The sequence below is a fragment of the Artemia sp. Qi Xiang Cuo genome, chromosome 4 (assembly GCF_049724085.1).
Source record: "Artemia sp. Qi Xiang Cuo chromosome 4, ASM4972408v1, whole genome shotgun sequence".
In the NCBI taxonomy this organism is placed as follows: domain Eukaryota; kingdom Metazoa; phylum Arthropoda; class Branchiopoda; order Anostraca; family Artemiidae; genus Artemia; species Artemia sp. Qi Xiang Cuo.
This window is the reverse complement of record NC_142797.1, coordinates 43,115,223-43,137,875: the sequence shown is the minus strand read 5'-3', so window position 1 is coordinate 43,137,875 and position 22,653 is coordinate 43,115,223. Positions and strand designations below refer to the sequence as shown.

The following is a 22,653-nucleotide window of genomic DNA, read 5'->3' as shown; positions in this document are numbered from 1 at the left end:
AAAAAAAATATCCCTTTTGACGAGAATAACTTGGTTAAAGTCAATTTTCTTGATTTTCAAGCCAATATATTTCCATTGCTGTTCAAGAAAAGGGACAGAAAGTTTCCTATACAGGGGTTTCGGACAAGGCGGTTCTAATGGTGTACTTTTTGTTTTGATCTGACTCCTTTCTTAGGAGCTATGGGTTTTTATATTTCTTAACATTGGACGTGATCGTCTCTTACTAGATCACGTAAGATCACGTGAGATCACGTGAGATCACATAAGATCACGTAATTTCATAATCCCTATTTATGTTTCAGTTAACATAGGCTAGGTGTCGTTCTTTATTGTAAATGCAGCATGAAAATACATCAAAAATGCAATTTTTTTTGACAAAATTGATTCTACTTTAAAAAGTATTTTATTTTTAATTACAAAAGGCACTAGATGTTGCAATTTCCTTTAAAATGAGCTATTATACAGCTCTCTATGATTTTCCAGTGCCCAGCTAGCTGAGAGGGAAAATCAAGCGGAAAGAAAAAATATCCCGTTTGCGGAGAATAACGTGGTAAAAGTCAATTTGCTTTATTTTAAAGCCAATATATTTTCTTTGTTATTCAAGCCAAAGGGCGGTAAGTTTCCTTTATAGAGGTTTCAGACAAGGCGGTTCTAATGGTGTACTTTTTGTTTTGATCTGACACTTTTTTTAGGAGTTGGGGGGTTTTATATTTCCTTACATTGGAGGTGATCGCCTCTTACTAGGTTGCTAGCTACCGCTGCAACCCGGAAACACCCATAAATACCTTTCAGTAAGTATTATAGGTTAGAGTTCGTTCTTTATTGTACAGAGTTCGTTCTTTATTGTAGAGTTACTATGGACTACAGTTTGTTCTTTATTGTAATTTCAGTGCCCAGCTAGCTGAGGAGAAAAAAAACGAAAAGAAGAAAAGATTTCGCATGTGGAAACTATTTACAGCCATTCTTTTTTATTTTCAAGCCAATATGGTTTCCTTCTCATTCAAGCCAAGGGACGGTAAGTTTGCTATATAGAGGTTTTGGACAAGGCGGTTCTAAAATTGTTCTTGTTTTGATCTAAATCTATTTTTAAGGAGTTATGGATTACTTCAGTTTTTATTATGGGGCGTGATCGTCTCTTGCTAGGTTTCTAGTGACCGCTGCAACCCGGGTCTATTGGTATCAAAATTCCTTTTTTAGAGTTTCGATTTCTATTGAGACGAGTTGCTCTTACTATAGAGTTTGTTATCACGAACTCTGTGATACCACTGCAACCCAGAGGTTGCCATATACCGATGCAACCTGGATATTCTTATTTCTCTTACTATGAGCTAAGGGTCGTTCTTTACTGTAATAACAGGCACGGGTTCGATTCTCGGCGTGGGAAAATTCTTAACTCTATAATCTTCGAATATTTGAACCTTTTATAATTTATAATGAGGCATAATATAAATACTGTAATCTTAACTATAGTGAAGTTGCCAATGCAAGTTAGTATAGGGAAGAATTTGATCTTTATTATAATACCGCTGCAACCCGGACTACCCCTTGAACCACCATATATCAGTTACTATGGGCGAGAGATCGTTCTTTACTGTATTCCTGTAAAATGAGCTATTATACAGCTCTCTGTGATTTTGCAGTGCCCAGGTAGCTGAGGAGAAAGATCAAGCGGAAAGAAAAAAATATCCCGTTTGTGGAAAATAAATTGGTTAAAGTCAATTTTCTTGATTTTCAAACCAACATATTTTCTTTGTTATTCAAACCAAAGGGCGGTAAGTTTCCTTTATGGGGTTTTCGGACAAGGCAGTTTTAATTGTGCATTTTTCGTTTTGATCTGACTCTTTTTTTAAGAGTTGGGGGGTTTTATATTTCTTAACATTGGAGGTGATCGTCTCTTACTAGGTTGCTAGCTACCGCTGCAACCTGGATTCTAATGGTGTACTTTTTGTTTTGATCTGACTTTTCTATTTAGGAGTTATGGGTTTTTATATTTCTTAACATTATACATGATCGTCTCTTACTAGGTTGCTAGCCACCGCTGCAACCCAAATAATGTAACTACAATCTCGATAGCTTGCAGCTACCCCTGGAACCAACATATATCAGTTACTATCGGCGAGAGATCGATCTTTACTGTAAATTGATAATTACTGATAATTACTAACCAACACTATAATCAAGTGGCGTATAAAATTTAGTACAGGCAAGAGGTTGTTCTTTATTATAATTAATAATTAACTAGATCCATCCTTCATATTAGTCTAATAGTGTGCTTTTTGTTCAATTACTTAGGCTATAGTTTGTTCTTTACTATAACTAGCTACCACTGCAACCCGGATTATGTGATTAATAGGTTGCTAGCTACCGCTGCAACCTAGATATTCTTATTTCTGCTACTATGGGCTAAGTTTCGTTCTTTACTGCAAAACTAAAAAAACAGTTTTTAAGTCTGATGAAGATTTAACTGATGTGTCAAAAGTAAGGTTGCAAGTCGACAATTTTGTTTTGTCCTTATTATAATTGGTATGGTGAAATAATAATATGCATGTGGTTCTTAAATCATACTTTTCTATGGTCCCATTTGATAGTTAACCCATATGGATAGTTAACCTTCACTTAAGAGAACCGGGTCCGATTTCCGGTGTGGGAAAATTTTTAACTCTATAATCTTCGAACATTCGAACCTTTTATAATTTATAATAATGTATAATATAAATACTGTAATCTTCACTATAGTGAAGCTGCCTATGCAAGTTAGTATAGGGAAGAGTTCGATCTTTATTATAAAAAAGTCAATTTTCTTGATTTTCAAGCCAATATATTTTCATTGTTATTGAAGCCAAAGGGCGGTAAGTTTCCTTTATAGAGGTTTCGGACAAGGCGGTTCTATAGGTGTACTTTTTGTTTTGATCTGACTCTTTTTTTAGGAGTTGGGGGGTTTTATATTTCTTAACATTGGAGGTGATCGTCTCTTACTAGGTTGCTAGCTACCGCTGCAACCCTGATATGGGCGAGAGATCGTTCTTTACTGTAATGTTCATCATTACCATACCGTTCTCTCAATTATTACTTCTCGATACGCCTGGTCGGTTGAATACCTTTGTTTTGCTCTCTCAATTATTACTTCTCGATACACCTGGTCGGTTGAATACCTTTGCTTTTTTCTTTTCAAGTTACTATCTCTGGTGTTTGTGTAGTACTCTTTCTTCAACTTGCGTATAGCCTGCTCTGATCTAACCATTATTCTAATCAAGAATGAGAGAATTTTCAGTTTTGACTTTCCTTATATACTAATTATGACGTCACTCTATTCACGTCATAGCTCTAATATAAAACTATGATGATCTTATATAGTAATTATGACGTCACTGCATAAAAAATACAGTTTTTATTGGAAAAATTTATTCTCTTTTAGAAATAATTTATTTTAGTTACTATAGATTTTTAAACCAATTAATTTCCTTTAAAATGAGCTATTGAACAACCCTCTACGATGTTCCAGTGCCAAGCTATCTCTGGATACAAAAAAAAAGAAAAAAATATCCCTTTTGGGGAGAATAACGTGGTTAAAGTCAATTTTCTTGATTTTCAAGCCAATATATTTCCCTTGCTGTTCAGGCCAAGGGACAGAAAGTTTCCTGTACAGGGGTTTCGGACAAGGCGGTTCTAATGGTGTACTTTTTGTTTTGATCTGACTCCTTTTTTAGGAGCTATGGGTTCTTATATTTCTTAACATTGGACGTGATCGTCTCTTACTAGGTTGCTAGCTACCGCTGCAACCCGGATTTCAGGTATTTTTCTAGTCTAAATTAAAAGATTAAAAATATTGTTCAGACACCATAAATATTTTTTTAGTTTATAACTTTAGCGATTCTGAACTAAAAACGAAAATAAAATAAAAATTAATTATTTTTCAATTTTTACGTCACGTCGCTCATTAAGTCATATATGGTTATTAGTACACAATATTTGTTCTTTATTATAATCGTCTCTTACTAGGTTGCTAGCTACCGCTGCAACCCGGATAATGAGCCATTGAACAACTCTCTACAATGTTCCAGTGCCATGCTATCTGTTGAATTACTAACCTATACTATAATTAAGTGGCGTATAAAATTTAGTATAGGTAAGAGGTCGTTCTTTATTATATTCTCTGTAATGTTCATCATTACCATACCGTTCTTTTGCTCTCTCAATTATTACTTCTCGATACGCCTGGTCGGTTGAATACCTTTTTTTGCTCTCTCAATTATTACTTCTCGATACACCTGGTCGGTTGAATACCTTTGCTTTTTTCTTTTCAAGTTACTATCTCTGTTGTTTGTGTAGTACTCTTTCTTCAACTTGCGTATAGCCTGCTTTGATCTAACCATTATTCTAATCAAGAATGAGAGAATTTTCAGTTTTGACTTTCCTTATATACTAATTATGACGTCACTCTATTCACGTCATAGCTCTAATATAAAACTATGATGATCTTATATAGTAATTATGACGTCACTGCATCAAAAATACAGTTTTTATTGGAAAAATTTATTCTCTTTTAGAAATAATTTATTTTAGTTACTATAGATTTTTAACCCAATTAATTTCCTTTAAAATGAGCTATTGAACAACCCTCTACGATGTTCCAGTGCCAAGCTATCTCTGGATACAAAAAAAAAGAAAAAAATATCCCTTTTGACGAGAATAACGTGGTTAAAGTCAATTTTCTTGATTTTCAAGCCAATATATTTCCATTGCTGTTCAAGCCAAGGGACAGAAAGTTTCCTATACAGGGGTTTCGGACAAGGCGGTTCTAATGGTGTACTTTTTGTTTTGATCTGACTCCTTTTTTAGGAGTTTTGGGTTTTTATATTTCTTAGCATTGGACTGATCGTCTCTTACTAGGTTGCTAGCTACCGCTGCAACCCGGATTATGACGTCACTGCATCAAAAATACAGTTTTTATTGGAAAAATTTATTCTCTTTTAGAAATAATTTATTTTAGTTACAAAAGGTTTTTAACCCAATTAATTTCATTTAAAATGAGCTATTGAACAACCCTCTACGATGTTCCAGTGCCAAGCTATCTGTGGAAAAGAAAAAGAAAAAAAAAGAAAAAAATATCCCGTTTGGGGAGAATAACGTGGTTAAAGTCAATTTTCTTGATTTTCAAGCCAATATATTTCCCTTGCTGTTCAAGCCAAGGGACAGAAAGTTTCCTATAGAGGGGTTTCGGACAAGGCGGTTCTAATGGTGTACTTTTTGTTTTGATCTGACTCCTTTTTTAGGAGCTATGGGTTTTTATATTTCTTAACATTGGACGTGATCGTCTCTTACTAGGTTGCTAGCTACCGCTGCAACCCGGATGAACTGTTTGATTACAAACAGGAAAAAGCCCTTGGCTTTTTCTTAATTGAAATAGTAAGAGACGACCTGGCTACAACCTACGATTATGACATCATTGATCAATCTGTAGCAAGACTATAATTAAGTAGACCCCTCCTTCATATTAGTCTAATGGTGCGCTTTGTAGTTCAATTACTATAGGCTATAGTTCGCTCTTTACTATAATACTAGGAGGCAGAAACTTTTGTGTTAAATTTTCTTCTGCATCTGTACAAAGCATCTTCAGAATGTCCTCATTAGTCAGAATGTGCTGATTTACTTCTTTTTTCTCTTGGCCCTCAACGTTTTCTCATTATTAGATTTGGATGAACTCTTACTGCCAGAATGAGAAATTTTGTCTTCTTTCCTCTCATTTGAAGCACCTTTTACTGGAATATTGTCGTCCCTTAACTGAAATCCTTACTGTATTACAAACAGGAAAAAGCCAATGGCTTTTTCTTAATTGGAATAGTAAGAGACGACCTGGCTAAAAAATACGATTATGACATCATTGATCAATCTTTAAAATGAAATTATAATCTTATTTTAGTTTCTATGGGTTGTAAGTTTGTTCTTTACTGTAATGGTTTGTTCTTTACTAAGTTTCAGCCATCTCTACAGCCATGATACTGATGGAAATTAAATAATCCCTATTTATGTTTCAGTTAACATGGGCTAGGTGTCGTTCTTTATTGTAATATCTATTTAAAGTCTAAATAAAACTTCTATTAATTAGTACTACATTAGATCCTCTTGACTGACATCGATCCTTTATGTAATTTGGCTGTCTCAATTTTTGCTTCTCGATACACCTGGACGGTTGAATACCTTTGCTTTTGGTTTTTCTTATATTTGATGCGGTAATCTTCATCATTGTGATAACTCTCCTTGATCTTTTGTTTGGCTGTCTCAATTTTTGCATGTCTATAATCTTCATCATTGTGATAACACATCTTGCTGTTTTGTTTTGCTCTCTCAATTATTACTTCTCGATACGCCTGGTCGGTTGAATACCTTTGTTTTGCTCTCTCAATTATTACTTCTCGATACGCCTGGTCGGTTGAATACCTTTGTTTTGCTCTCTCAATTATTACTTCTCGATACGCCTGGTCGGTTGAATACCTTTGTTTTGCTCCCTCAATTTTTACTTCTCGATGCGCCTGGTCGGTTGAATATTTTTGCTTTTCTCTTTTCAAGATACTATCTCTGTTGTTTGTGTAGTACTGTTTTTTCAACTTGCGTGCGACTTGCTTGATTGAAACCATTATGTAATTATGAATGAGAACATTTTCATCTTTGTAGTTCTTAAGTAGTAATTATGACGTCACAGCGTAATGATTTTGTTGACGTCATAGAGCAATGATATTATTTCATGACGTCTTCAGAAACAACAATATAATTTCATGTTTTTCTATTCACGTCATAGCTCTAATATAAAACTATGATGACATTCATTATTTATCTAGTAGGGTTTCAGACAAGGTAATTCTAATGATGTACTTTTGTTTTGATCTGACTCTATTTTTAGGAGTTTTGTTATATTTCTTAGCATTGGACTGATCATCTCTTACTAGGTTGCTAGCTACTGCTGCAACCCAAATTCACATATATATTTATTTATGAGAGGCAGCCTGGCCGAGTGGTCCAAGGCACTGGTGTTAGCCACCAGTCTCTTCGGAGGCGTGGGTTCAAATCTTACCGCTGGTATACGATTATGTTTGAAAGACTGGAGTGTGAAAAGACATCGAAAATGCAGTTTTTGGTGGAAAAATTTATTCTCTTTTAGAAATAATTTATTTTAGTTACAAAAGGTTTTTAACCCAATTAATTTACTTTAAAATGAGCTATTGAACAACCCTCTACGATGTTCCAGTGCCAAGCTATCTGTGGAAAAGAAAAAAAAAGAAAAAAGAAAAACATATCCCGTTTGGGGAGAATAACGTGGTTAAAGTCAATTTTCTTGATTTTCAAGCCAATATATTTGCCTTGCTGTTCAAGCCAAGGGACAGAAAGTTTCCTATACAGGGGTTTCGGACAAGGCGGTTCTAATGGTGTACTTTTTGTTTTGATCTGACTCCTTTGTTAGGAACTATGGGTTTTTATATTTCTTAACATTGGACATGATCGTCTCTTACTAGGTTGCTAGCTACCGCTGCAACCCGGATACAAAAAATTAAACAAGAAAAACGGGTTTTAATTTCTATAAAGAAGTGAATACAACACATTTAATTAAACACAAATACTCAGAATATTTCGGCCCCACATCCGGGAGCCTTTCTCAACAGAAAAAAAATTCTTACATAAACATAAAAAACATACTAAACAAACAAAAGAAAAAATATAAATAAATAGGAAAAGAAAACTCACATATGCAAGATAGTATAGGCAAGAGTTCGATCCTTATTGTAATGCTAGCTACAGCTGCAACTCGGATAATAAACAAACACCATTTATGATGAGCTATATTGGTCCTTTGTTTAATATTTCTTTACCAAAAACTGCATTTTAGTTACTATAGATTTTTAACCCAATTAATTTCCTTTAAAATGAGCCATCGAACAACTATCTACGATGTTCCAGTGCAAAGCTATCTCTGGATACAAAAGAAAAAAAAAAATATCCCGTTTAGGCAGAATGTTGTAGTAGCTGCCACTTTTCTTGATTTTCAAGCCAATATATTTCCCTTGCTGTTCAAGCCAAGGGACAGAAAGTTTACTCTACAGGGGTTTCGGATCAGGCGGTTCTAATGGTGTACTTTTTGTTTTGATCTGACTCCTTTGTTAGGAACTATGGGTTTTTATATTTCTTAACATTGGACGTGATCGTCTCTTACTAGGTTGCTAGCTACCGCTGCAACCCGGATAATGAAGTTCGTTCTTTACTGTAACCTGGCTACCCACGATTATGACATCATTGATCAAAATTTAATTTTAATTATAATCTTATTTTATTTACCATGGGCTGGAAGTTTGTTCTTTACTGTAATTTTGTTAATTACAAAAGGTTTCTATATACAGAAGTTTCCTTTAAAATGAGTCATTACACAGTTCTTTATTATGACCACGAACTGTTTGATTTAATACTTAAGTTACTATGGGTTCAGTTCGTTCCTTATTGTAACTGCCGTAATTCTTTCTTTTCAAAATTAAATTAGTTACTATCGCCTAGAGTTATTTCTTTACCATATCGTAACAATTTGTTTTATAATAATAATTAATTTTGTTAATTACAAAAGGTTTCTATATACAGCAGTTTCCTTTAAAATGAGTCATTACACAGTTCTTTATTATGACCACAAACTGTTTGATTTAATACTTAAGTTACTATGGGTTCAGTTCGTTCCTTATTGTACTTTGTTAGGAACTATGGGTTTTTATATTTCTTAACATAGGACGTGATCTTCTCTTGCTAGGTTGCTAGCTACCGCTGCAACCCGGATAAGAGACGAACCTCAAACGATCAAGTAGCTAACTAAGTCCAATGCATGCAATAACTTTTTATTCCAATGATCGTCTTTTAATATATCGTCAGTTACTATGGGAGAGAAATCGTTCTTTACTGTAAATCCTTTATGTATATACTACTTTTAATTAATATTTCAGTTACTATGAGCAAGCGTTCGTTCTTTATTATAAAAAAAAAAGAAAAAAATATCCTGTTTAGGCAGAATGTTGTAGTAGCTGCCACTTTTCTTGATTTTCAAGCCAATATATTTCCCTTGCTGTTCAAGCCAAGGGACAGAAAGTTTACTATACAGGGGTTTCGGACAAGGCGGTTCTAATGGTGTGCTTTTGAATTTGATCTGACTCCCTTTTTAGGAACTATGGGTTTTTATATTTCTTAACATTGGACGTGATCGTCTCTTACTAGGTTGCTAGCTACCGCTGCAACCCGGATGCAGTTTACATAATAATTTTAGCGATTAAGTCAAAAAAGAAAATTTTGGTTCCAGGAGTTTCGGTTACTATTGAGACAAGTAGCTATTATTACTATAGAGTTCATTACCATGAACTGTTTGATTGCTTCAAAATTCAAATATCTTTGAAAAGACTGCAGTATGAAAATACATCAAAAATGCAATTTTTTTCGACAAAATTGATTCTACTTTAAAAAGTATTTTATTTTTAATTACAAAAGGCACTAGATGTTGCAATTTCCTTTAAAATGAGCAATTATATAGCTCTCTATGATTTTCCAGTGCCCAGCTAGCTGAGGAGGAAAATCAAGCGGAAAGAAAAAAATATCCCGTTTGTGGAGAATAACGTGGTAAAAGTCAATTTTCTTCATTTTCAAGCCAATATACTTTCTTTGTTATTCAAGCCAAAGGGCGGTAAGTTTCCTTTATAGAGGTTTCGGAAAAGGCGGTTCTAATGGTGTACTTTTTGTTTTGATCTGACTCTTTTTTAGGAGTTGGGGGGTTTTATATTTCTTAACATTGGAGGTGATCGTCTCTTACTAGGTTGCTAGCTACCGCTGCAACCCGGATTACTGTAAAAATCAAGTAGCTAACTAAGTCCAAAGTCTGCAATGGTTTGTTATTGCAATGATCGTCCCTTAATGTAAATCAATAAAACCTTTGATACCGACGATACTTAAAAAATTCCAATGTAAAGTGTCGATCCCTTATGTATGATCTCCTAATGATCTTCTTTTAATATTTCAGTTACTATGAACTGAAGTTCGTTCTATAATGTAATTCGATCTAACCATTATTCTAATCAAGACTGAGAGAATTTACATCTTTGTCGTTCTTAAGTAGTAATTATGACGTCACGGCGCAATGATTTTATTGACGTCATGGCGCAATGATATTATTTCATGACGTCATCAGAAACAACAATATAATTTCGTGTTTTTCTATTCACGTCATAGATCTAATATAAAGCTATGACGACATTCATTATTTATCTAGTAGGGTTTCAGACAAGGTAGTTCTAATGATGTATTTTCGTTTTGATCTTACTCTGTTTTTAGGAGTTTTGTTATATTTCTTAGCATGGGACTGATCGTCTCTTACTAGGTTGCTAGCTACTGCTGCAACCCAAATTCACATATATATTTATTTATGAGAGGCAGCCTGGCCGAGTGGTCCAAGACACTGGTGTTAGCCACCAGTCTCTTCGGAGGCGTGGGTTCAAATCTTACCGCTGGTATACGATTATGTTTGAAAGACTGCAGTATGAAAAGACATCAAAATGCAGTTTTTGGTGGAAAAATCTATTCTCTTTTAGAAATAATTTATTTTAGTTACCATAGATTTTTAACCCAATTAATTTCCTTTAAAATGAACTATTGAACAACCCTCTACGATGTTCCAGTTGCCAAGCTATCTGTGGAAAAGAAAAAAAAAGAAAAGAGAAAAAAAATATCCCGTTTGGGGAGAATAACGTGGTTAAAGTCAATTTTCTTGATTTTCAAGCCAATATATTTCCCTTGCTGTTCAAGCCAAGGGACAGAAAGTTTCCTATACAGGGGTTTCGGACAAGGCGGTTCTAATGGTGTACTTTTTGTTTTGATCTGACTCCTTTGTTAGGAACTATGGGTTTTTATATTTCTTAACATTGGACGTGATCGTCTCTTACTAGGTTGCTAGCTACCGCTGCAACCCGGAAAAATCATATAATGATTCCTTTTATTACTTCAGTTACTATGGGCTGCAGTTCGTTCTTTAATGTATTTTCATAAGTCTTCGATGGTAAAACAGGAAGCATAGCTGCTTGTTAAGCGTGTGATCGGGGTTCGATTCCCCATTTGAGGCAGTTTTTAACATATTAACTTTAAATGAAACTGTACAAGCCTATAATATAGTTAAGTTGCATATACAAGTTAGTATAGGCAATAGTTCGTTCTTTATTGTAAAATATTTCTTAACATTGGCCGTGATAGTCTCTTACTAGGTTGAAAGCTACCGCTGCAACCCGGATGTAACGTATAAAATTTAGTATAGGCAAGAGGTCGTTCTTTATTATAATGCGGAATTAACAAACTGAAATAGAAACCGTGGTCGCAGCCGTACCTTCTGCTTAGAAAACGGCATGCCCAGGTCAATAGTAACTAAAAATTGAAGAATAATTAAAAAAACAACTGCCAAGTGAGAAAAGATTGTCACTTGTTAGTTTTATTTTTTGTTAGGTTCTGGTTTAATAACAAGCCTACATGATTTCTTTGTTGTTAAGCAAAGAGATTCTGGGTGACAGCTACTGCTGCAACCCGGATACTGCTAGATTCTGGATAGCTTATAGCTACCCCTGGAACCACCGTATATCAGTTACTATGGGCGAGAGATCGTTCTATACTGTAATTTTAATAAATCCTTTATGGTCTAGAGGTTGGGATAGCTCTCACCCAGTTGGCTTGAGTTCAAATTTTGTATGGGAAATTTTAACTTATGATGATTTCTTAAGGAACATAATTAAAATTTCTTAATGTAATAAAAATAATTTATTTTAATTACAAGAAGTTTTTAACCCCATTAATTTTCTTTAAATGAGCCATTGAACAACTCTCTACTATGTTCCAGTGCCAAGCTATCTGTTGAATTACTAGCCTATAACTATTACTATACTATACTATACTATACTATACTATTACTATACTATAATTAAGTGGCGTATAAAATTTAGTATAGGCAAGAGGTCGTTCTTTATTATAAATCCTCCTCACAAAAAAATGTCATTTATCAATCTTTAACATTAATTTTAATCTTATTTTAGTTACTATGGGCTGGAAGTTTGTTCTATACTGTAATTTGATTTATGTCTAATATTCATGTAAACATCTTTAATTCTCTCTTAAGAAAGAGGGTTCGTAGCTCAAAGGTAGAGCCATCGACTGCAGATCGATAGGTCACCGGTTCGAATCCGGTCGGGCCCTAATTTTTCTGAAAGTAATTATGGTTTAAAATCTAATCACTGCTCTTTTACCCCAAACAAGATTTTAATTTATGTCTAATATTAATCATTAAGGAAAATGCATTATCTACATAATGATTTCTTATAATACTTCAATTACTATGGATGAAAGTTCGTTCTTTAATGTAACGTCTCTTACTAGGTTGCTAGCTACCGCTGCAACCCGGATTAACATTGGACGTGATCGTCTCTTACTAGGTTGCTAGCTACCGCTGCAACCCGGATATTATAAATTTTAACCCCATTAATTTTCTTTAAAATGAGCCATTGAACAACTCTCTACGATATTCCAGTGCCAAGCTATCTGTTGAATTACTAACCTATACTATAATTAAGTGGCGTATAAAATTTAGTATAGGCAAGAGGTCGTTCTTTATTATAAATTAGTTACTACATGCTTCGGTTTGTCTTTCACTTGATTGCAGCTATAGCTACAACTATCATTTAGAGCTCGTTCTTTACTATATAAAAATACTAAACTTTTCAGTTAGTAAAGCCTGAAGTTCATCCTTTATTATAAAATAAATTACAAACAGGAAAAAGCCTACGGCTTTTTCTTCTTTGGAATAGTAAGAGACGATCCTCAAATAATCAGGCAGCTAATTATGTTTATAATTTGTTCTTTAACATAAACTTCATTAATCGGATATTTTAATATATCCTATATGGTCTAGAGGTTGGGATAGCTGTCACCCAGCAGGCTTGAGTTCAATTTCCGTACGGGAAATTTTTACTTATGATGATTTCTTAAGGAACATAATTAAAATTTCTTAATGTAATAAAAATAATTTGTTTTAATTACAAAAGGTTTTTAACCCAATTAATTTCTTTTAAAATGAGCCATTGAACAACTTTCTACGATGTTCCAGTGCCATGCTATCTGTTGAATTACTAACCTATACTATAATTAAGTGGCGTATAAAATTTAGTATAGGCAAGAGGTCGTTCTTTATTATAATCCTAGCTACCACTGCAACCTGGATACAGTTACTATGAGCTAGCGTTCGTTCTTTATCATAATTAGTAGATAATCGGTAAAATATTCGTTCTTTATTATAACTTAACATTGGACGTGATCGTCTCTTACTAGGTTGCTAGCTACCGCTGCAACCCGGATACACCTGTAACCACCATATATCAGTTAGTATGGGAGAGAGATCGTTCTTTACTGTAAAAAATGTCTTGACTTTTTAAATACAAATGTACAAGCCTATGCTGTAGTTAAGCTGTCTACGTAAGATAATAGAGGGAAGAGTTCGTTCCTTATCGTAAAAAGACATCAAAATGCAGTTTTTGGTGGAAAAATTTATTCTCTTTTAGAAATAATTTATTTTAGTTACTAGAGATTTTTAACACAATTAATTTCCTTTAAAATGAGCTATTGAACAATCCTCTACGATGTTCCAGTGCCAAGCTATCTCTGGATACAAAAGAAAAAAAAAAGAAAAAAAGAAAAAAATATCCCGTTTAGGCAGAATGTTGTAGTAGCTGCCACTTTTCTTGATTTTCAAGCCAATATATTTCCCTTGCTGTTCAAGCCAAGGGACAGAAATTTTACTATGCAGGGGTTTCGGACAAGGCGGTTCTAATGGTGTACTTTTTGTTTTGATCTGACTCTTTTTTTAAGAACTATGGGTTTTTATATTTCTTAACATTGGACGTGATCGTCTCTTACTAGGTTGCTAGCTACCGCTGCAACCCGGATGACAGTATTTTATACCAAAGCTGATTATAATCTTGTTTTAGTTACTATGGACTGAAGTTCGTTCTTTACTATACTTTATTATAAAAAATATTACTTTTCTTTTGCTAAATGGATGTCTTTACAAATTAACTACAAATTAACAATTTAGAAATTAACTAGCAAAAAATTTTTTAAGCCTGATGAAGATTTAACTAATGTGTCAAAAGTAAGGTTGCAAGTCGACGATTTTGTTTTGGCCTTAGTATAATTGGTATGGTGAAATAATAATATGCATATGGCTCTTAAATCATACTTCTTTATGGTTCCATATAGTCTAGTGGCTAGGATAGTTAACTTTCACTTAACAGGCTCGGGTTCGATTCCCGGTGTGGGAAAATTTTTAACTCTATAATCTTCGAACATTTGAACCTTTTATAATCTATAATGATGTATATTATAAATACTGTAATCTTAACTATAGTGAAGTTGCGTATGCAAGTTAGTATAGGGAAGAGTTCGATCTTTATTATATTTTAATGTAACAAATCCAGCTGGTGTCTTTTTCTTTTGATTTGTAGTTCAGCTATCAATAAAACCCTATCATTACTATATCATTAACTATAATTAAGTTGAGTATCTAATCTATTATAGGCAAGAGTTCGTTCTTTATTATAATGAATAACAAAGAAAATATATTGGCTTGAAAATCAAAAAAATTGATTTTAACCACGATATTCTCCACAAACGGCATCTTTTTTTCCGCTTTTTTTCTCCTCAGCTAGCTGGGCACTGGAAAATCATAGAGAGTTGTATAATAGCTCATTTTAAAGGAAATTGCTACATCTAGTGTCTTTTATATTTAAAAATAAAATAATTTTTAAAGTAGAATCAATTTTGTCAAAAAACTCCATTTTTGATGTATTTTCATGCTGCAGTCTTTTCAAAGATATTTGAATTTTGAACCAATCAAACAGTTCATGGTAATGAACTCTATAGTAAAAATTTAAATAGGCTAGAGGTCGATCTTTACCATACTATAATGCCTTATGTATGATATCCTAATGATCGTCTTTTTGTAATTCTTTATGGTTCCATATGGTCTAGTGGCTAGGATAGTTAACTTTCACTTAACAGGCTCGGGTTCGATTCCCGGTGTGGGAAAATTTTTAACTCTATAATCTTCGAACATTTGAACCTTTTATAATCTATAATGATGTATAATATAAATACTGTAATCTTAACTATAGTGAAGTTGCGTATGCAAGTTAGTATAGGGAAGAGTTCGATCTTTATTATAATAATAATAACAAAATTTAATTAGAGTTCGTTCTTTATTGTTATCCAACAATGGAAATTTTTTTTCCTTGAGTCTGTTGTCCTTTAGAGTTTACTTCATTTGTTATACATACTTCATCTGGTGTACCTCTGAGTTGCTTTTCTGGGAACTCAAACAATGGAAGATCTGTTCTATAAATTTGTCTCAAACGGTTGTACTCAATTAAAGCATCAACATCGCAATAAATCTTTGTTTTATCAAATTCTACTAGATGTAAACCTGCACTAGTGGTCACACGGGAAAGAGCAACGTACAACATTCCTGGACCGAAGCAACGATTACCTGCGTCAACAATTGCACACTGTAAACTTAGTCCTTCGGACTTGTGTATTGTAATGGCAAAGGCCAGTTGAAGAGGAAACTGTCTTCGCGTAAAAAAGACTTGCTTCAAAACTTCAAAGCGCACGGTTTCTCTGCCAATTTCAACCGGAAGTTCCAGTCCATCAAATTTTACAAGAACTCCAATTATTTCTCCGTTTGGTAGCAACTTGAAGCTTGTTACTGTTTCCATTGATCCATTTACTAGCCCCTTAGCAACACAAATATTTCTTTGGAGCATTACACGTGCACCTACTGCAAGTAACAAGCTCATGAAAGAACCTGCTGTTCTTTTTCTGTCGTTGCCAAAGTTTAAAACAGTGTTTGCTGCTTTCTGTTCGATTCGTTTGTCGTCAACAACTGAAGAGAGTCGATCAACTGCAGAAAGTTTAAAGTAGTCTGAGCAGCTTTTTGTAAGAAGTAAATCGTTAACTACCATACAATTTTCATTGGTGGGCATAAGAATGACAGGTCTATATCCCTCTTCACACAATTTTGAGTAAAGATCTATTATTTCGTCATTTGAAGCTCTGTAGGAGTTCCCAATTTTTCTCTTGTAAAGACTATTCAAATTTTCACCAGTGCAAAACCCTTGTCTAATTTCAGCAAGTGTATTAGCACAACTCTTATCCATCTTTTGTCTCACATTTATGCTTAGTTCCACATACTCAAATAGATGCCAGAGGTTAAACGTACCAACTGACCCGATCCTGTTTTTTACTTCTAGTCGTGTGAGAGGCATATAAGGAGGATTACCACTTACTGGTCTTAATTGAAGGAAATCTCCCAAAAATACGCAGTTAGCATTACCCATTGGCAAATCAACTGCCAATATTTCTGATAGTCTTAAATGAATGTAGGTTAAAAGAAGAGACGACACCATACAAATTTCATCAATAATAAAAACTCTTGTCTCCTTAAGTGTCTTTCTCAAAGTGAGAAGTTTTTCAGTGGAGAGAGGTGTGTATTTTGTGGTGTTTTCATGATCAATAGATAAACTTAAACAAATATGTATTGTTAAAAAATATATGATATGTTAAGAAATACAAGTATGTGCCATAACTACAACGGGACAATCTTCATTCTTGAACTTGTTGCAAAGTAGTCTTCTCACGACACTGATAACCCTAGATTTTCCTGTACCCCCACATCCAGATACAATCAACTTCAAAGATGTTGCACTATTGCGCTTGGTAACTGAGTCTAAAATTTTGTCAACAACTCTCTTTTGATCAATATTGAGCGACTCATAATCATTTTTCAACCATTCTTCGGTGTCACCATTTAAAATCTGTTTGTTTGTGTCTAACAAATCCTCCATAGCATCTGCTGCTCTGTCAATGACTCCTCCCTGAATTGCATTTTCTGGGTCATCTTCAATGTTTTCATCAATATTTTCTGCCTTCAGAATTTCTTTTGCACGTTCTCGGACCCTTTCTTTAAATTCTATATCGCTTTTCCTCTTAACAACAAATTTTTCATGGTAAGCTACCATGTCGGGATAGTTTACACTTTCAACACAGTAGGTTTCTTAGTTGCTATTTCCACTGACTACTAGTTCATTTTCATTTCTCCAAGGTTTAAACAATTTTAAAAGATCTCCATAATAAGCATTTTTCTTCTCGTCAGTTTCAAATGGGTTTACCTTTCTGTGCTGTATGATATACGGTTTAAAAAGCCTTTTTCTGAGGTAGAAGAACCCGTCAGTTAACATCATATTATCATCAGTACCATTACGCTCCCGTTCATACCAAGACAATAACTGAAAGAGACTGATATTTTCCATATGTTCCGGTCTTTTAGGGTATATATCAATAACCCAGTGGGCAATGTGCAGATCACTACTCTGTGGATCGTTTTTAGCAAGCTTTTCAAGCTCCTCATAACTTCTCAGTGTCCTCTTTACCTCGCTCTTTTTTGCAAGGTCAATATATCTAAATTGCCTAGAAATACTATACAATTTAGTACCAAGAAGCCTATCAGCAGCTTCAACTGCTCCAACTTGACGGGTTTTTATGGACTTCAACAAGTAGGACATAGTTCGTTGACCAAGACTTTTGCATGCATTATTTACTTCCTCCCACATTGCTTCTATTTCGACACTCTCTGCTTTTGTCATGTAATCGGTAATGTAATACGGTAATTTAGAGTCCAAATGGCCAATATATTGAACATCAATGTTTGCTTGATTAGCAATAAGTAACGCAGGAGAATAGTCATTTATATAACGCTCGTCATCTCTTCGAAGCAGATGATATATTCTTTTTCTTGGCTTTTTACGGTTTGTACCATGAGCCAAGCAGTCAAGGATGTCATATAATTCTGTTCGTTCCTTTGTAGGACGAGGAAAGCCAAACTTACAATACGTAACCCATCTTCCTCTTTTTCTCTTATACTTTCTTTGACAGTATTTATTACAGCGGTGCACTTGATGGTCTTTGACCAGTTTGTGAAGAGTTGGACAGGTCAATCTATTTGGTATTTCACAAGTTATAATACTATTGATATACTGAATCACTTCAGACGCTGTTGATTTCCCAATAATAGGAGCATCTTCAATCCACAACACACAGTGTACATGAGGCGCACCTCGTTTCTGATACTCGATACGCCAGAAATGATCCTTAATTTTACCAAACAAAGGAATTGTCTTTGAACAAATTAGCTCATTAAATATAGGTGTCCATTTTTTGTCAAAGTGCATGGAAACTGCAATTGGATCTAGACACGTCAACTCTGCTGGGGACATTTTTGCCACACCAGGTAAGTTCTTATGGACAGTCCGTAAATATTCAATAAATTCAGGAGAGTACCACTCAGCACATGAAACTGTCAGAAACAAAGTCGGTGGACCCAATTGCTCAATCATTGACTTTACTTTATAGGAAAGAGATTGAAAATACTGCTGAGATCCTCAGATTTTTGATTGAACAGAAAACAAAGTCGCTTCCATCTCTCCATCACGGGCATGAAGCCAGTCTATAAATTGACGAGCATTTTGATTTGGTTTCATATTCCGCAACATATGACCGACGCTATTACACATGTAAGAGAATTCTTGCAATTGGAAGCTGTGAAAAAGAAACTGTTTGTCAAGACGAAACTTAGTATGTCTGCTAAGAAGCCTTGATTTAAAATATTCTGCATTCCTAATCCGAAATGGTCTTGCCTTGTCACGCAAGCCATATTTGCCTTTCGGGAAAAGATTTGGAAACACTTTTAGATCAAGTTCTTCCTGAAATAAGTCTTCGCTCTCACCTTTTAGTTTCTTGATTTGAAATTGGTCAGTACCAAGATCTTTCATCTGCTTAAAATCTTCAATGAAGTCTTTTGGTACCGCTGAATTGAGAGGCTAGACAGAAAAATGTTCAACCAATGTAGATTTTGCGCTTTCTGTCAGTTTCTGAAGGATTGCAGCTTCCGGTGTTTCAGGTAAATTATCAACACCAACCGCTTTTTCAGCAAGACGTGCTTCAAGTATTTTATTTAAATCTTCTAGGGTGTATGCATATATTGTTTTATAGAGACTGTTGTTCTCTCTTAACCACAACAGTGCTTCATGGACTTTTCTCAGATCTATTAGGGCAATTCAAGCATTCTCGCTATTTTTAGGAACACGATTGACAATGAATAAAAAACTATTATTACTAAGAATTTTTTCAGGTTCAATTTCTGCATTTTCTTGCACATCAATAGGTTGATATATTAGTCGTATTCTACCCTTAAGAACGGTAACAAGTCTTATTCCAGGTCCCTTCAACGCCGTTACTTGCCCCTATTCTGGCGATCGTAAGGCAAAGCATAACAAATCGAATCATTGCCATTTCAAAATTATTTAAACACTTTATACATCCCGGTGTACAGTCTATATGAAGGTTATTTAATACTGATCGGACATTCTCCTGACTTTTCAACATTTTCCCAGCACAGTAATCACAGACAAAGAATGAATCTATGACATCCTCTTTCCAACCTGTACATTGAATTAGTTGTTCTCTGTCATCTTTGGGTATGTCCTGTTGTAGGTGTTCTAAAATCGTGGCCATCATTACATCAAAACCGTTCCTATTTGAAAGGGATCTTAGACTCTTCAATTGGTATTTTGTCTTTATCTGCTCACAACTGTCACAATGCAGTGTGGGGTATACATCCCTGATGTTAGCTACCTTATCAAGGCTCTCACCAAATAATTTTATTATTGTATTTTCATCCACAGAAACTCTAATATTGCTATCACCGTAAATGAAGTCTTGACTATTATTACGACAGAGTCTACTTGACACTTCTTCTATGTAATGACTTAGTTCCTTGTACGAACCCTCGACTTTTAGTAGATTAATATGTTGTATAATCTTACATTTTGATACTGCCTTATATACGCTATTAATGAAACAGTTCAAGACAGGAAAATGTGGAGCTAGTGCCGTTAGAGAACGCAAATAGCTCTGACATCCCTCATTTGGGCTACAGTATAACGAATGCCCATGCTTTCTTGTGTCCCTGTAATTGATTTCACAATAATCCAAGCCGCCAAGGTAGAAATTAACCACTTTGTCAGTTGAAAATTTTAATGCTATATTATTTTCAAGGATATCAAAAAGAATTTGACATAATTCAATATCCATCGGATAGAGCTTGCAGATATCAGGGTGACATTGCCAAGTAACCTGCTGCCCAATTTTTGGTTTTGAATGTTTACTCGGATTGTTATAGGTGACTTCAGCCATCATAATTTCCTTGTCAGATCTAGTTCTAGAGCATTTTTCAATAGTTGTCTCGTACTTTTCAGGACAGTTTGTTCTACTACACAGAGAATTTTTTGCCAAATATTCAGTAGAACTAAACGAACTGTTTAAAACACAGTTAGAAATGCTTTTTTCTTGAGTCGGTGTTCCAGGAATTTGTTCTAAATCATTAGTCTTACAAACACATTTACTAATAACCCTAACAGGCTCGTTTTCGCCATAATTGAAAAACATTGCTTTTCCTTCGCTGTTGATAGGTATGCTTGTATATATATTTTTATTGCTGCTACATAAACTGCAATTGCTCCTTCCAAAATTAATATACGAATTTTCTAAGAAGTACGCCTCCGTATATTCACTGTGTTGTCGAACATTTTCCATTGCATCTATAAACTGTTCCACAGTTGCCAATCCATACCTTGGAAGCTTTTCGTTAAACTGGCAACATTTCTTTTGGATATTACTATGAAGCTTTGCCAAAGAATTTCTAGCCGACTTTTCAACAGCATCCGCTCTTTCAAAGAGAATTTTAATCTGTAATTTTGAATACTTTTCTTGATTCCGATAAAACATGCGTAAAATGTTTCTCAATTTACAAAGATCAGCCTGCATTTTTGCCATCTTCTTGTATTTCTGAATGTAATTTTTCCCTCTGTCCTTATGCGTTCTTCGGTACAACCTCGCAGAGAATTTAATTTTTTCATTATAGATTTTGTCACCCCAGTAACGCTCCTTGATCTTTTGTTTGGCTGTCTCAATTTTTGCTTCTCGATACACCTGGACGGTTGAATACCTTTGCTTTTGGTTTTTCTTATATTTGATGCGGTAATCTTCATCATTGTGATAACTCTCCTTGATCTTTTGTTTGGCTGTCTTAATTTTTGCATGTCTATAATCTTCATCATTGTGATAACACATCTTGCTGTTTTGTTTTGCTCTCTCAATTTTTACTTCTCGATGCGCCTGGTCGGTTGAATATTTTTGCTTTTCTCTTTTCAAGATACTATCTCTGTTGTTTGTGTAGTACTGTTTTTTCAACTTGCGTGCACCTTGCTTGATTGAAACCATTATGTAATTATGAATGAGAACATTTTCATCTTTGTAGTTCTTAAGTAGTAATTATGACGTCACAGCGTAATGATTTTGTTGACGTCATAGAGCAATGATATTATTTCATGACGTCTTCAGAAACAACAATATAATTTCATGTTTTTCTATTCACGTCATAGCTCTAATATAAAACTATGATGACATTCATTATTTATCTAGTAGGGTTTCAGACAAGGTAATTCTAATGATGTACTTTTGTTTTGATCTGACTCTATTTTTAGGAGTTTTGTTATATTTCTTAGCATTGGACTGATCATCTCTTACTAGGTTGCTAGCTACTGCTGCAACCCAAATTCACATATATATTTATTTATGAGAGGCAGCCTGGCCGAGTGGTCCAAGGCACTGGTGTTAGCCACCAGTCTCTTCGGAGGCGTGGGTTCAAATCTTACTGCTGGTATAATGTTTGAAAGACTGGAGTGTGAAAAGACATCGAAAATGCAGTTTTTGGTGGAAAAATTTATTCTCTTTTAGAAATAATTTATTTTAGTTACAAAAGGTTTTTAACCCAATTAATTTACTTTAAAATGAGCTATTGAACAACCCTCTACGATGTTCCAGTGCCAAGCTATCTCTGGAAAAGAAAGAAAAAAGAAAAAAATATCCCGTTTGGGGAGAATAACGTGGTAAAAGTCAATTTGCTTGATTTTCAAGCCAATATATTTCCCTTGCTGTTCAAGCCAAGGGACAGAAAGTTTCCTATACAGGGGGTTCGAACAAGGCGGTTCTAATGGTGTACTTTTTGTTTTGATCTGACTCCTCTGTTAGGAGCTATGGGTTTTTATATTTCTTAACATTGGACGTGATCGTCTCTTACTAGGTTGCTAGCTACCGCTGCAACCCGGATGTTAGCATTGGACGTGATCGTCTCTTATTGTGATATTCATGAATGAGACCATTTACAGTTTTGACGTTTCTTATATAGTAATTATGACGTCACTGCATCAAAAATACAGTTTTTATTGGAACAATTTATTCTCTTTTAGAAATAATTTATTTTAGTTACAAAAGGTTTTTAACCCAATTAATTTCCTTTAAAATGAGCTATTGAACAACCCTCTACGATGTTCCAGTGCCAAGCTATCTCTGGAAAAGAAAGAAAAAGAAAAAAAATATCCCGTTTGGGGAGAATAACGTGGTAAAAGTCAATTTGCTTGATTTTCAAGCCAATATATTTCC

General features: G+C 34.5%; 1 non-coding gene across 1 annotated transcript; it reads left to right on the top strand.

Annotated features, from left to right (window-relative positions):
* The first annotated feature begins 12,171 nt into the window (after nucleotides 1-12,171).
* On the top strand, nucleotides 12,172-12,243 carry TRNAC-GCA (transfer RNA cysteine (anticodon GCA)). The gene has a single exon. It is a non-coding gene; the product is annotated as a tRNA-Cys (tRNA).
* The last annotated feature ends 10,410 nt before the right edge of the window (nucleotides 12,244-22,653 follow it).